This window comes from Tenrec ecaudatus, chromosome 8 (assembly GCF_050624435.1).
Source record: "Tenrec ecaudatus isolate mTenEca1 chromosome 8, mTenEca1.hap1, whole genome shotgun sequence".
Taxonomy (NCBI): Eukaryota; Metazoa; Chordata; class Mammalia; order Afrosoricida; family Tenrecidae; genus Tenrec; species Tenrec ecaudatus.
The window spans coordinates 51,791,313-51,805,712 of NC_134537.1; the positions used below are offsets into that span (position 1 = coordinate 51,791,313).

Consider the following 14,400-nt stretch of genomic DNA (forward strand, 5'->3'; position numbering starts at 1 on the left):
GAGGTCTATTGTGGTAGATTTTCCCAATGTAATGTGCCATTTGATCTTTTGACTGATGTTTCCATGAGCATTGATTGTGAATCCAAGCAAGATAAATTCTTTGACAACTTCAACCTTTTCTTCATTTATCATGATGTTGTGTATTAGTCCAGTCGTAAGGATTTTGGTCTTTACAATGAATCCAAATCCATACTGAAAGTTGAAATCCTTGATCTTCATCAGCAAGTACTTCAAGTTCTCTTCACTTTCAGCAAGCAAGGTTGTGTCATCTGTACACTACCAGGTTGTTAATCAATCTTCCTCCATTCCTGATGATACCAGACTCATTTTCATATAACTCAACTTCTCTGGTTTGACTCATGTACATGCTCCAAATGAGCACAATGACGCATTCTGAAATTCTCTCTCTGCTCAAGGTTATTCACAATCTTTTGTTGTTGTTGTTTTTATAGTCCACACAGTTGAATGCCTTAGTAAAATTTAAAAAAACACAAACATTTTTCTGCTATTCTTTGCTTTCAACCAAGATCTATCTGATATCAGGAATGATATCATGTCCATTTCTGGGTCCAGCCTGAAACTCTGGCAGCTCCCTGTCTATATTACTGTAATTGTTGGTTGATCATCAACAGAATTTTACTTGCATGTGATATCAGTGATCTAATCTATAATTTGAACATTATGTTGACTCACCTTTCTTTGAATTGCTACAAATATTAATCCTTCTAGTCAGTTGGTCAAAGTTCTATCTATCAAATTTCCTGGCACAAATGAGTGTTTACAGTGCTTCATTAACTTGTTGGAACAGTTCAGTGGTATTCCATCAATTCCTGGAGACTTGTTTTAGATAATGCTGTCAATGCAGCTTGGACTTCTTCCTTCAGTGCCATTGGTACTACCTCTTGAAATAGTTGAATATTGACTAGTCCTTTTTGGTACAGTTATTCTGTGTATTCTTTCCACCTTTTTAATTTCTTTGATGCTTCCTGCACCATTTAATATTTTGCCCCAGTAATTTTTTCATAATTGTAACGCAAGACTTGAATTTGTCTTTAGTTCTTCAAGTGGACAATAAAGGCTCCCATCTCCTCAAGTTTATATGCTGAGTGTGTTCTTCCCATTTGCTTTTTTATTTTCAGTCGGTGCAAAGACCTACAGACTGAGAACCCTGGCCCAGGTACATTGACTCAAAACATAACTATCAGTAATGCCACTTTACACAATTATTTACGGTTGGTTTCATAGTCATTGTGATTTCAAGCAAAGCAAAGTCTTTTATAATTTTAATCCTTTTCCCATAACATTGTATTCTGTCATATGGTTGCCTTTTAATATGTATTCATTTCCTCAATGAATGGTAACCCAGAAAAGACAAAGCTTGAATTCCAAATGAACACATATACTGCTTCCTTTGGCAGCACACATACTAAGATTGGAATGATACATAGAATATTAGCAGGGGCCCGTGTGAGGCTGACATGCAAATTCATGAAGCATTCCATATTTTTAAAAGGACCAAAAAATTCCCACAAATGAACACATGATTCCTGATTCATTTTTTAATGTTCTAATGATTAATATAGTTATAGTCAACATACAATAATTCTAATATTTCACTTACAATTGCTCTATGTAAGTATATTGGGAAATACCTGTTTCTTGATAATTAATCATTTTCTACTTTTATAAATTTCATGTTGAAAACTACTTTGGATGTGGTTAAGCAGATCTCACTGACCGTGCTCTGGAAGCATGTGCAATGGAATTCAATGTGTTCCGTGTGTCATTGTAGTGCCGTTCCATGGGACTTCTTGGAGGGCTGCCCTAGACCCAAGACTCTGAAGGAGGTAGGGTGGGCTCTTTTTCTCATCACATATGAAAGAGAAGAAACTGAGAGGTCCAGATGACTCTCGCCTTTGAAGAGAGAACACTTGGTAATGTTTATCTGAACCCCTGTGAAGACCCATAACTTGAAAATGTAGAACTATTGGCCTTGCAGCTGCACCAGTGGCAGCTCTGAAGTGTCTGGAGGCCCCTCAGAGATCCTCTGTTTGACTGAGCCTGTTAATCATAGAGCATACAGTGTTACAGGGAACTCAGGGGGCAGTGCATTTTACTACAGTGTTTCCTCAAACTGCAGCTGTAAGGACCCCACCACCCCCACTCCAAAAAAGATGGACAATAAAGGCTCCCATACTCTCAAGTTTGGAGATTCTAGCCTCTCCCAAATTCTAACCTCTGCCCAAGGAGTAGAAAGATGGAGAGCAGGGCTGAGCAGGTACCATCATTATCTGTATGACTCGAAGTTAGAGCAAGGATAAAGGCATTGAATTTTGGTCATGCAAATTCCACTTAGGGAATGGGCTCCATTTCCTATGGAGTCAATGGATTAGGGAATCTCGAGAAATAAAAAAATGACATTGCAGGGCTGTTTTAGTCTGGGTACTTTAGATAAACAAATCCACAGAAATTCATGTATAAGAGAGAGTTTTATATAAAGGTTAAGTGCACATTAAGAAAACATCCGAACCCAGTGCTGCTCAAGCCCACAAGTCCAACATTAACTCATACATCCAACACTATTCAACAAAGTCCTCTTCCATCTCAATAAACACACACTATGATGCCAACTGCAGGAGGAAAGTTAAATCAGAGAACGTGTAAGCATCTCAGCACTGGCAGGGATCTCCACACAGCTGCTCCAGCACCCAGGGTTGCATCAAGGTAGGTCCGTGTGGCTTCTCCTCAGGGATGTTTTGTGGGAAGTGAGCCTTGCCAACTGAAGCAGGGAACTGGCTAAGGCAGCTGCACCCTGGTCTGGTCCGACCATCACAAAGCAAGAGACCAGAGAACTCTAGAGGTGAGGCTCACCAAGCCCTTTATCCCTCCGCCCTTCAATTAACGCCACAGGTGTTTATTGGCCAGGTTGGCACAATAAACTACCTCAAGGTCATATGTCGTATACAGCCTTAAAGATCTAATAACTTTATAATGCTTCTTTATATGATTTTTAAAAATTGAGGTGAAATTCGCGTAATGTAAAGTTAATCGTCTTAAAATGAACAATTCAGTGACATTTAGCTCATTCACAATGTTTTGCAGCCAGATGAGTCATCCAGGTAGGAAAGACAGAGACAAAGCAAAATAAAGAAGAATGTCCTAGTTCTTACCCTGCCACCCCAGTGTGACATCACTTTCTCTATGGAAGAAGGCTCCCTGCAGTTGGGCCCTCCCTTCAGGACAGCTTGCATATGCAGGAGACAGGGATTCTCACTGCTAGCAGGAAGCCAAATTGAATACAGCCTTGCTGTGAGCTATCAATGAGTCCACCTCTGCTGAAGAACAGCAGCAAACCTCATTGGGAGGCCAAGATTTTCAGGCTCTGGTCAATGCTTTTCTCTTACCTCAGGGTGTGCATTTCAGATAGAAGCACTTGCGATTAGTCTAAATAACTGTAAGCATATCGAAACGCTTGAGAAAAAGCCAAGTCTGGGCTCAGTGGAACAGAGAAGAAATTCTGGTAGGACAGGGCCTGCCAGAAGAGAAAATCCCCCAGAGAACCCTGGGATGGCTCACGGTATGTCAGCTCTCAGCAGAAGGCAGGAAGCTGGTGGGCATTCCCTGCAGCTGCCTGAGTGCTTGGGCACAGGGTACATGGTTTTCCCGGGGCTGTGGAAGCTATAATTCCAGTTAATGCATGGCATTGCCCTGCTCAGTATGGAATGGTGCTATTCATTTTCTGGAGAGTAGCTGAGCATTGAGGGGAATAGAAATGAGAGTCTGGCACTGTAGTGGGAGGAAATGAATGCAGCCCGTACCAGACTTCTCACATGATAACAATGAAAAATAAAATAAAATCAGAAAGCAGCACTGACCTGACCTCCAAATTTCCTGTTAGTGATTTTTCCTTAATCTCATCTAGCATCTCAAAGTGGATGTTAACTCCTTTCTTTATCTTTCTTTATTTCATTTCTATCCCATTCCTATGAGTTCTATATGTATCTGTTAATTTTCCATTTTCAGGGAAAATCTGTGCTGCTGTATTTGCTATATTCTCTGTAACACAAAAGCTATACTGTTTTTAAAAACCAATATAGAGCTATGTACATATTTATACATTCACACACATATACATATAGATGCATACATACATGCTATTGTCAAGATGAATTTGACCTATTATCAGCCAATCACTTAACCATGCACCTCTAAAGGTATGTATGTATAAATGTACCGTAAGTAGGGTAGGGACGGGGTGTCAAAAATTTGTGGAAAGATACCATTATCTTTCAATTTCATTTTTTCACAAACCTTTGAACCCCCCCCCATGTATGTGTATCCATAATATTTTTGCACACTATGACAAAACGCAATACAAAAACCTCCAAATATCTGGAATTAAAAGATAATGGAAATTTTCCATGAAGTTTTCAAACACCTGTGCGTGTGTGTGTGTGTGTGTATGTGTGCTGTGCATACGTTACTTCTAATTCTTGAAGCACTGAAGAAAGGCATAAATATTATTACAGAGATCATTTTCAGTAAAGATTACATTTGTACCTATCGGTCACACAGGAGCAAGGGGGATTCTGAATGTCAGAGTCTTAAGGAGGTGCATCCAGTTCGAGTGTCTGATTTCACAAAGGAGAGAATTGAAACTCTGCAAGGTCACTCAGAAGACCTGACACCAGTGGTGCTGAGCCCAGCACATGAGCCTGGAAGTTCTTCACAGAAGGCCCTGGACTGTCCCCTTCCCACCTCTTTCTCCCTGCTTCATCTGTGTGAATTTTCTTGCATGACCCCTAGTTTAAGCAAGGGAAAGATAATTTTTCCCTGGAGCACATAGAACGTGGTTTATGGTTGCTGCAGAGAGTGCTCTGTGAGAGACTCTAAATTACTATGCTCTCTGAAACATGCATGCATGAATAATAGATCCAGCCCAGATGCACAGCGCCTCATATGCAATTTCTCAAGGCGCCTCAAGAGCCTCTCAAGGGTGCTTGCCGAGGTCACAGCCTACTTGAGCTATTCTAGGCTGGGTGAAACAGAAATCTGCTGGTGGAGATGAAATGCCAGGGAGGAAAAACTATTTCTCACCAGTGGCAGCCTCATATTGAAATGGGCTTCAAGGCAAGCTCGGAATATTGTGTGCCTGCTGGGAAAGGGCAAAGAAATTGGCATTCCTTTATACCTATGTCTCTCTGTTGCAGGCACTGCGGCTGGTGCTTCACGTGCATTATTGTCTTTAATTCTCTGTGTTTAGCCAAGTGATGGGCATTTACTCATTGCCCATGGGAGAACTAGCTACCTGGTATGGAGGCCAGATCTTCCCATCAGTACATGTCATATCGGCAAAGGGAAATGTGAAAATGCTGGGAGAAAAGTGTTTGACTTTGGTGCCCACCACTTTTGTGGATTGCTGGGAAGCCTCAATTCAGCCTCAGGTTGGACTGTGTGATTACTCCCGGAGCACACAGAATGTCCCTCCATGTCCCCAGCTGGAGGAGAGGCTCTCTAAGCCCCCACTTTGCTATTGTGTGCAGTGAAGGAGAATACACACACGAATGAACAAATCAACCATGCTTTCACGGAGTTACTTCTAACTCACAACATCCCTCAAAAATGAAGTAGAGCTTCCCACTAGTTTTCAGGAACTTTTACATTTTTACAGGAGCAGACAGCCTCATCTTCCTCCTTCAGTGACTGGTGGGTTTGAACCACTGACTTTGTGGTTACCAATGGTGTTCAAGGGCTAACTCAGTCCACCACCAGGGATCCTAAACACACGCCCAAAGCCAATTGAAAAGGGATCCAATAGCCAGCAACAGTGCATTCACATGAAGGTTCTTACTTCTCCCCAGCTTGCAGGGGGGGAAAAAAGTACAAAATTCGAGCTCATTGATGTGCAGCTGTCCAGACTCTTTCCTCTGAGCACAAATTCAATGGTTGTTTTGAAAGAAAAAGAAGAAAGGGGGAAAAAGGGTTAGAGTTGTGTTTACATTGATTTTGCACTAACAAAGCTTCTTGCTATCTATATTTCAGTTTTGATATGATAATAATACCACCAACCCCATCCTCCCACACCAAAGAAATGTCCACATCAATCCCCAGAAGTTGGGTCCATGATACCTTATACAGCAGAAAGAAACCTGTGCTTGATTAAATTAGGGATGTTTAAACAGGAGTTTGTCCCGGTTTGTAGAGGGACTCAATCCAGCCAGAAGCATCCTTATTAGGGAAAAAGGGAACCAGAAGGATGAGCATGGAGACAGATAAGGCAGTGTCGCAGGAGTTGGAGGGGTGTGGTCCACCCAGCCACGGAATACAGGTGCCCCAAGAAGCTACAGTGTCCTGTGGCAGTGGCTTATCATGGCCACCCTCCAGCCACCCTCCAGGTATACAAGTCATGCCGCAACTATACCTAAGATTTGGTTCTCAAGTGTACCATGTGGTTTATAGGTAAATTATTTGCAAGCACTAGTTCTTCCTGTCAGAAAAATAAGACCTGCTCCTTGGTAAAATTACTTCCCCTTGCTATATGCTTTTTCATAAAATATTTGTTCCTTTGTACAGATTCTCTCTTACAGCCATGCCTGGGCACCACTGCCAGCCCTCTACTCCTCCTTGAAATACCCTGTGCACGCTTCACTTACAACTAAATCAACATCAAATAAACCCGTTGCTGTTATTGATGCCCTTCAGTCAAAGCCAACCAGGAACATAACTCTAGTTAAATTAATTCGTGTTTACTGGCTAGTTATACTACAGGGGAGAGCACCCCATGGATAATTTTAACATGTTTCAGTAAGAGAATGTGAGGACGCCTTATTGACGAATTTGAGCTTGGGGTATCTGAAAAATAAAGGCAATCATCTTCCTGGCCAGGGGGTTAGATGGCTGCAAGATTCAAGTAAGCAGTGGTTTCTTTTGGATTGGTAACTTTCAAGAATGTAAATAATTTTTTGTTTGAATATTTTAATGACTGTTAGCTAGAAAGCAGAAAGAGCAGAGTGAGAGGAGATTTTTTAATTAGTGCAGAAGAATCCATTCCTTATATTATTCTGGAACAAAAGGGGTTGGGGCTTATTTTTTAATTAGATCATTTTCTTGTGTTTGGGCTCAAACATATTGATTGGGGTGGTCTTATTTTTTATTGTAATCGTGTTACAATGAAAGAGTGACCTATGTGAGACTGGCATCCTGGGAACATAGTTCTGTTCAATGGGAGAACACTGGAGCTCCTGATATAGCTAATTTTTCTCTTTATGTGTGTGGGATTTGATTTACCTGGGAAGGTTGGCATATGTCCTTTTTCTGTTTTGCCCTCATTTGTAGTCTTTCTAACCATCCAAATTGCTGTCATAAGACCGAGTGGACCTTCTAGAGCTAGAATACACTTCAAATAACCTTCATTTACAAAGTGAGTCGATACTGTATCAGTGTTAAATCACTTAGATGTGTCTCAACACCAAGTAAACAACGATATCCACAAAGCAATAATTGGTCTAGAATACCTATAAAAACTTACAAGGAAAGTATGGCTTGGTGAAAATCTTATTTCAGCAAGAAAACCAAAAAGAGAGAACATATACTATTAATTCCTGATATAATATCTTAAAAGCAAGGTTTAACTGAGAAAAATTTTAAATTAAAATGTTTCATGTACAGATGCAGAGGACAAAGCTTACTGATTATGTTGTATTTATCCTTGCCTCAGAATTTTAATTTATATGCAATTTAAGCCCAGACAGTAATAATAGTTGGAAGAATACTACCTCTTATGACACCTCTAAGTGCAGATTGTTCAATGTGAGCCGAGGGAATAAGAAATTTTTATAACAAATTTTCTTTTGTTCAACACACATATTAAAAACTATTTAAAACTGCACATTTTTAGAATCTATGAAGTCAAAGTTACAGATTCCTGCAGGAATTCAAACTCAACCCATTTTGATACAAAATTATCATCACCATTATTTATCTCTACAACTACATCCAAGGCCATTCTTCATTTGAAACCCCATTACTTTACCCAGGACTGAAGATCAGCAAAGGTTACATTATGGGCAGAGCACCTCAGGGGAGCAGAGAACCGTCAAAGGCAGTAGCACCGTGACTTCGGGACACATTAGTTTCAGAACTTAAGCGCGGGCAATGGATGGAAGGCCTGAGAGATCTGTGATGCCCGTGGTGGGAACTGGACTGTACCGGAAAACAGATAGACCACACTCAGCTGGCCATACTGATGGAGAAAAAGGAAATGGTTATGTCTCACTGATAACAATAAAAGACTCAGGACTCAGAATATTGGCCTTAGAATACAAAGTTAAACTTTGTGGGGGAAATGTATTCACCAGGTAGTAGATACTTTCCCTTTTTTGTGATGGATAAAGTAATATTGTCAGTGTGAAGGGTACACAGCTTGACAACATTAAGCAGTCATTAAAATATGCACATGAAATCTTAAAAGATAGAAATTGCTTTTTGTCATGAAGATAGAAAGTTTGGAGCAGGAAGTGGCTGGTGGCCACTTAGGCTGATTTGAGCGAAGGAACAAAGACTCAGAGGAGAGAATGATGGCGATGAGAGGGACATTTAGGACATTACCCCTGGTCTCCGTCATCACCAAGGTTGACTCCACCCGTCTTTCTTCCCCTGCACAAATATGCCGCTTCTCCATCACCTCCTGTGTATGTAGTCAATTTGATTCCTGTGTAACCTGTCTGGTAAGGTGTTATTTACAATCACCATTTATATTGTTGAAATAAGGTATTTACAATGAAGAACTCATTGGCCTTGTAAAACTCTGTCATGCACCCTCCATCTTCATTTCTATTATTACCAAAGTCATATTATTAAACTACCATTCCTTCATCTTTGTTTCTACTTTTTAAAATATCCCAATTGCCAATGATGATCCATGTATCTTGATTGCATTTTTGATTAATTTCAGACCCCACAGTTGACAGCATTGCTTAATTTCTTCATCATTAGCTTTCGTGGTGGGTATGTAAATTTGAATAATGCTTCCATGAACTAGACTTCCTAGTAGAGGTATTCATGGTACAGCTTTATCCCATCACGGATGCCATTGTACTTAGAGATAGATCTTGAAATGTTCTCTCTGACAATGAATAGGGCACAATGTTTCTTGAATTTGTCATCACTGGCATAATAGACCATATGATGATCTGATTTTCAATGGCTAATGCATGTCCACTGCAACTCATGCATCCTAGGATTTCAGTATTTATGCATTCAACATCATTTTTGATGGTTTCCAATATTTCCAGATTCACACTTTTTATATTTCATGTTCTGATTTTTTTTCAAAACCATTTTATTGGAAACTAATACAGATATCTTATTATTCCACAGTTAAATCACATCAAGCAGTATTGTACAATTGCTACCACAATCATTTGTGAAACATTCTCTTCCTTCTTGAACTCCTTGATGTCAGTTCGCCATTACCCATCTGTCCATACTGTACCCCCGCCTCCCAGGAACCCTTATTCTACTTGCTGTCTCTACAGGTTCACCAATTCTAGGTTCGTATACTGAAAAACAGAAAAAACTTATCATCAATATTCAAGCATGTTAGTCCCCAATAATAAAAATACATCCAAGATAAACTCTAATGTGAAACACACACACACACACACACACACACACTTTGAAAACCAGATCAGGCCCAACATGTATCATCAGAGTGGGGGATCAACTGACAAGGTTTAATCTTTCAAGTCAGGTTTAACATTTCAATCTCCTATAGTTACCTCTCTAATGCACTGTTTAGTAACCAGATTATTCCCATCCCTCTATGTATGGTAACCACCAATGACAAAATTCATCATAAGTAAACCCCAATAAGAGAAAAACAAAAACAGAAATGTTGAAAACCAGAACAGGCTCCACGTGTATCAGAGTGGACATAACTGACAAGGTTTTAACTGTGCAGATCAGGTTTATTACTTTGATCTTCTACCGTCATCTGTGCCATGCACTCTGTTTGATAACCAGTTTCTTCCCATACCACTATTATCAATAGAAGGAAATGACCGAGACTTATTTCCTATGTAGATCTCACAAACGTATCTTGGACTTCCAATGTCGTCCATAACCTTCTGCAAACCATAATTTCCCAACTCAGGCTGTGATACTATTCCCTCCTTCATCTTCAAATTATGTGATTTACAGTTCCTTGGTCACTGATGTTAGTATGCTTCTTCCACGTGGACTTAGCTGACATCTCACTTAGATGGCTGTTTGTTTTAGATGCCATCTAATTTCTTCACCACACTTTGCTATAGCACCAATATCTTCGGTGCAAGGCCATGTCCAAATCCCATTCCTGGAGCTACATTTTTTTTTACCCACGTTTGGCTCTCTTTAGAGACTTCCTGTTTATATTATGGCAGAGAGTCTTACTGATCATTTCTTCTGTTACTATTGTCCTTGTTTAGCCCTAGCTCTATTTTTAAAACAGAGCTGAGAGAGTGATATTAGGCCAATATTGGCTAACACCATATTGCAGTACCTGAATTATTTACTTGTACAGAATAAATCCTATTATGATTGAATGTTAGTTACATAAACAATGGGACTTGCTTGCCAGGGGGAAATTATAATAATAATCACTGATCATGTCAGTCACAGGTTTGCTGGAATAATATACATCTTAGTACAATATATAAGGCATTGATGTGGTTAGTCAATGATTGTTTACCTATCTGCTTCTTCAAAAACCATGAATATTCAGTCTGAAGCCCTGAGGTTAGAAGTGTGTTTTAGGTATTGTCCAGTTCCCCTATTGAAGTTATCCTCGATGGATCTCTCTGGTGCAGTATTTGGGGTATGTTGTGGACCTTGAAGATCAATTCAATGCCCAACATTCTAAGGCACTTGACTTGGGTCCCCAAATTACATCCACAAACTTGGGCCATTGTATCTTATTTTGGGCATATTATCAGTGATACTCCCCACTTAGAGTCTTTAAAATATTTTTAGTCATCTCCATCCCTCTCTTGAGGTCAGTCTTCCCCTTCCCCTTTTCCTACCAACAGTCATATACTCATGTTCTCCCAGATATGTCTGCTCCCTTTCCCCTCCCATAACGACTTTCCAATCAATATACCTCATCCCTTTTATAGAGATGTCTACCTGTCTGGGAGACCTCATCATAATGTTGCATGACAGCCACTCAGTAGACAACATCCCCTCCCCCTCCCTTGACAATTAAACCCCAGCCCTTATCAGGAGCCCTCCATGAAAGTGACCTTCAAGATACATAACTAGAGATGATGGTGTATGGTCCATTGGCACCAGTCCAACTCTCTACCAGGCTGTTGGGTCGCCATGGCCAGCAGATTGGATGCTCTGCAAGCCTGAGCTTGTTGTCCTGATGCTTGTCCCTACAGCAGTGGACTTATACACTATTTTTCTTTTTGTGATTGAATAACTTCACTCAGCATAATGTTTTCCAGATTCCTCCATGTTATTAAGTGTTTCATGGTTTTATCACTGTTTTTTACAGATGTGTAGTATTTAATTTTGTGTATATATGCCAGAGTTTGTTTGTTTGTTTCCAAGCTTCTACTGAAGGGAATCTAGGCTGCTTCCAACTTCTTGTTATAGTGAGCTGTGTTGCTTACCTGGGTGAGCACATGTCTGCTCACAATCTGTTTCTCATGTCTTTAGCGTATATGCCCAGTAATGATATTATTGGATCATATAGTATTTATTTCCATCTTTTTTAGGAATCACCATATCATTTTCAACAGTGATTGTATGTATTTATAAGCCTACTATCCCACTAAGCATTAAATGGAAAGGGGGTGCCCTCTTCAATAAATGGTCATGGAAAAACTGGATATCCATATGCAAAACAATGAAACAAGACCCATATCTCACCCCATGTATAAAAACAAACTCAAAGTGGACCAAAAATCTCAATGTAAAACCCAATGCTATCAGAATCATCAATTAGAAAAATAGGACAAATCTAAATACTGGGAATACATGGACTACCATACATAATGAAGGAAGCATACTCTGTTGAAGACAAAAATAGATTAATGGGACCTATTAAAAATAAAACATTGGGTACATCAAAATATTCCATTAAAAGAACAAATTGAGAGACAACAGATAGGTGGAATTATTTCGCTGTGACATAACAGACAATGGACTAATTACTACAGTCTTCTGTATACTACAAACCTACAACAAGAAAACAGCAACAAATACCCTTCTGAGAAGGAGGGCAAAGGACTTGAACAGATGATTCACAAAGGATGACACCAGAATGGCTGATAAAAACATGAGGAAATGCTCTCATTCACTAACCATCCGAGAAATGCAAGTCAAAAGGATCATGAGATACCATCTAACACCCATAAAAAATTAAAAACCAAAATGAAATGAAAACAATGGTGAAGGACAAATGATGGTGAGATTGTGGAGAGATTGGAATGCATGTTCCAATTACTAGTGGGTGTTTTGCAGCAGTTCCTTCACATTGTGAATAGTGTTCCATCAACAAATGAAGATTCTGCATGTTTTACTCCATTCCTGTCATGACTCCATTTATGTCATTGAGATCAATTCTACTTTGAGGATGCAACTCTTTCCCAGTCATATTTCGAGAGCTTCCCATCATAAGTGCCTTATCATCTGGTACTATAATGGACAATTTATTATACTGTTCGCACTGACGAACAAGTGCTAGTCAATGCTTCTACAGATATGAATTTATTCATCTCTCCTTGCTTCCTCCTCTCCCTTCTTTGGTTTCTATGACTCCACTATTTCCTAATTAGTTCCTGTGTTAGTCTGGGTTGACAAGAGAAACAAATTCATAGACACGGACATGTGTATAAGAAAGAACTTTTTATACAAGAGCAATTGAATATTGAGAAAATATTCAGCCCAGTCCAGATCAAGCCCATAAGTCTGATATTAGCCCATATGTCCAATATCAATCTTTAAAGTCCTCTGCAGATTCATGAAACACGTGCAATGATGCTGAATGCAAGAAGATCACAGGCTAGTGGGTGGGAAGTCTTGTGGATCCAGTGGCATTGTGAGCATCACAGTGCTGGCAGGGGTCTCCATGTGGTTCCTTCAGCTCCAAAATTCTGACTGCTTCAAGGCTGCTTCATGTGGAGTGAGCATAGAGGGAGAGTGTCTCCAGCCTCCAATGAGCAAATACAGGAGTTCCCAGGATTCTCAGAAGAAGGCCATGTCCACAGAGAGGCCTCCTTGGCTATAACCTGATTGACAGACTAGACCCCACCCCTTCACTCTTATCCTCTCAAGTCCCAAATTGTCACCAGATTATGTAACTACCACAATTCGTATTTTTTTTATCTTCTTCTTCTGAATCTCATCTTTGGATTTTTCTTCATTTCCCTGTCCCATAAACATAGTGAAGTCCCCAGAACTTAACCCAGTTAATTTTCCTATTCTCATTCTATAAATATCTCATTCTATAAAGATTCTTTCCCATAAAGATCTTACTCAAGTTCACATTTTTAAATACCACATATATTCCTATATTTCTGTATTCTATTTCCTCTCCAAAAGGAAATGCAGCTTCTTGCTAGATATTGCCATTTAAGGATATCATTCTACACTAAAACTCAGTGTATCCCCAACTTAAATTTCTAGGATGCGCTTTTAATCATTTCTATCTTTCTATAACATCTCTCAGTAAATGAGATCCTTGTCTGTCCAAATATCAAAGACAATCAAAGTTAATGAGGTTGTTCTTTTTCTTCTTCTTCATTTCTTCCTTCTCTGACAATCACTTAAGAGCTGAATGATGTTGATTTCACCTCTTAAATATTCTGTTCTTATCCTACCACTACTGACCTGACCACCTTCTTATGAAATTCCCTGCTTCTTTTACCCAAGGTCCACCCAGTCAAATTTGCCAGCAGAAAGCTCTTTCATTCCTTGACCTCACTAAACAGATGCTTCTCTGCCACCCATAGTTCTATGTGAAGCCTCTGTCTACCTCCTCCGTCATTTATACTGCCAGTAATCAATGTTCACTTTATGTTGCAGTCTGAGTACCCTAAACGTGCTTTCACTCTAAATAAGGTTTCCTCTACCTGTGATAATCTTCCACTTATCTAGTTGATTCATCTTTCTCAATGTTGCTGTTTCAGCTTAAACTCCTCTATATAATATCCATGATTTTCCATTGTAGTGCTTATGGTAACTATAATTATTTTTGTAAAATTTGGATTGTTAATTTTGCCAATTGAACTATAAGTCCTAGTTGGAAAAAATAAACAAACCAGAGGTCATATCTGGCTTTTTCACTGCTGTGGCCTTAACACCTGCTGCAATGCCTGGTTCCTAGTAGAAATTTGATGAGTAGTTTGAACCAAT

The 14,400-nt window shown here is 39.6% G+C and overlaps 1 non-coding gene across 1 annotated transcript; it reads left to right on the plus strand.

The window, feature by feature from the left end:
* The first annotated feature begins 1,402 nt into the window (after nucleotides 1–1,402).
* Nucleotides 1,403–1,508, plus strand: LOC142455740 (U6 spliceosomal RNA). The gene has a single exon (XR_012785881.1). It is a non-coding gene; the product is annotated as a U6 spliceosomal RNA (small nuclear RNA).
* The last annotated feature ends 12,892 nt before the right edge of the window (nucleotides 1,509–14,400 follow it).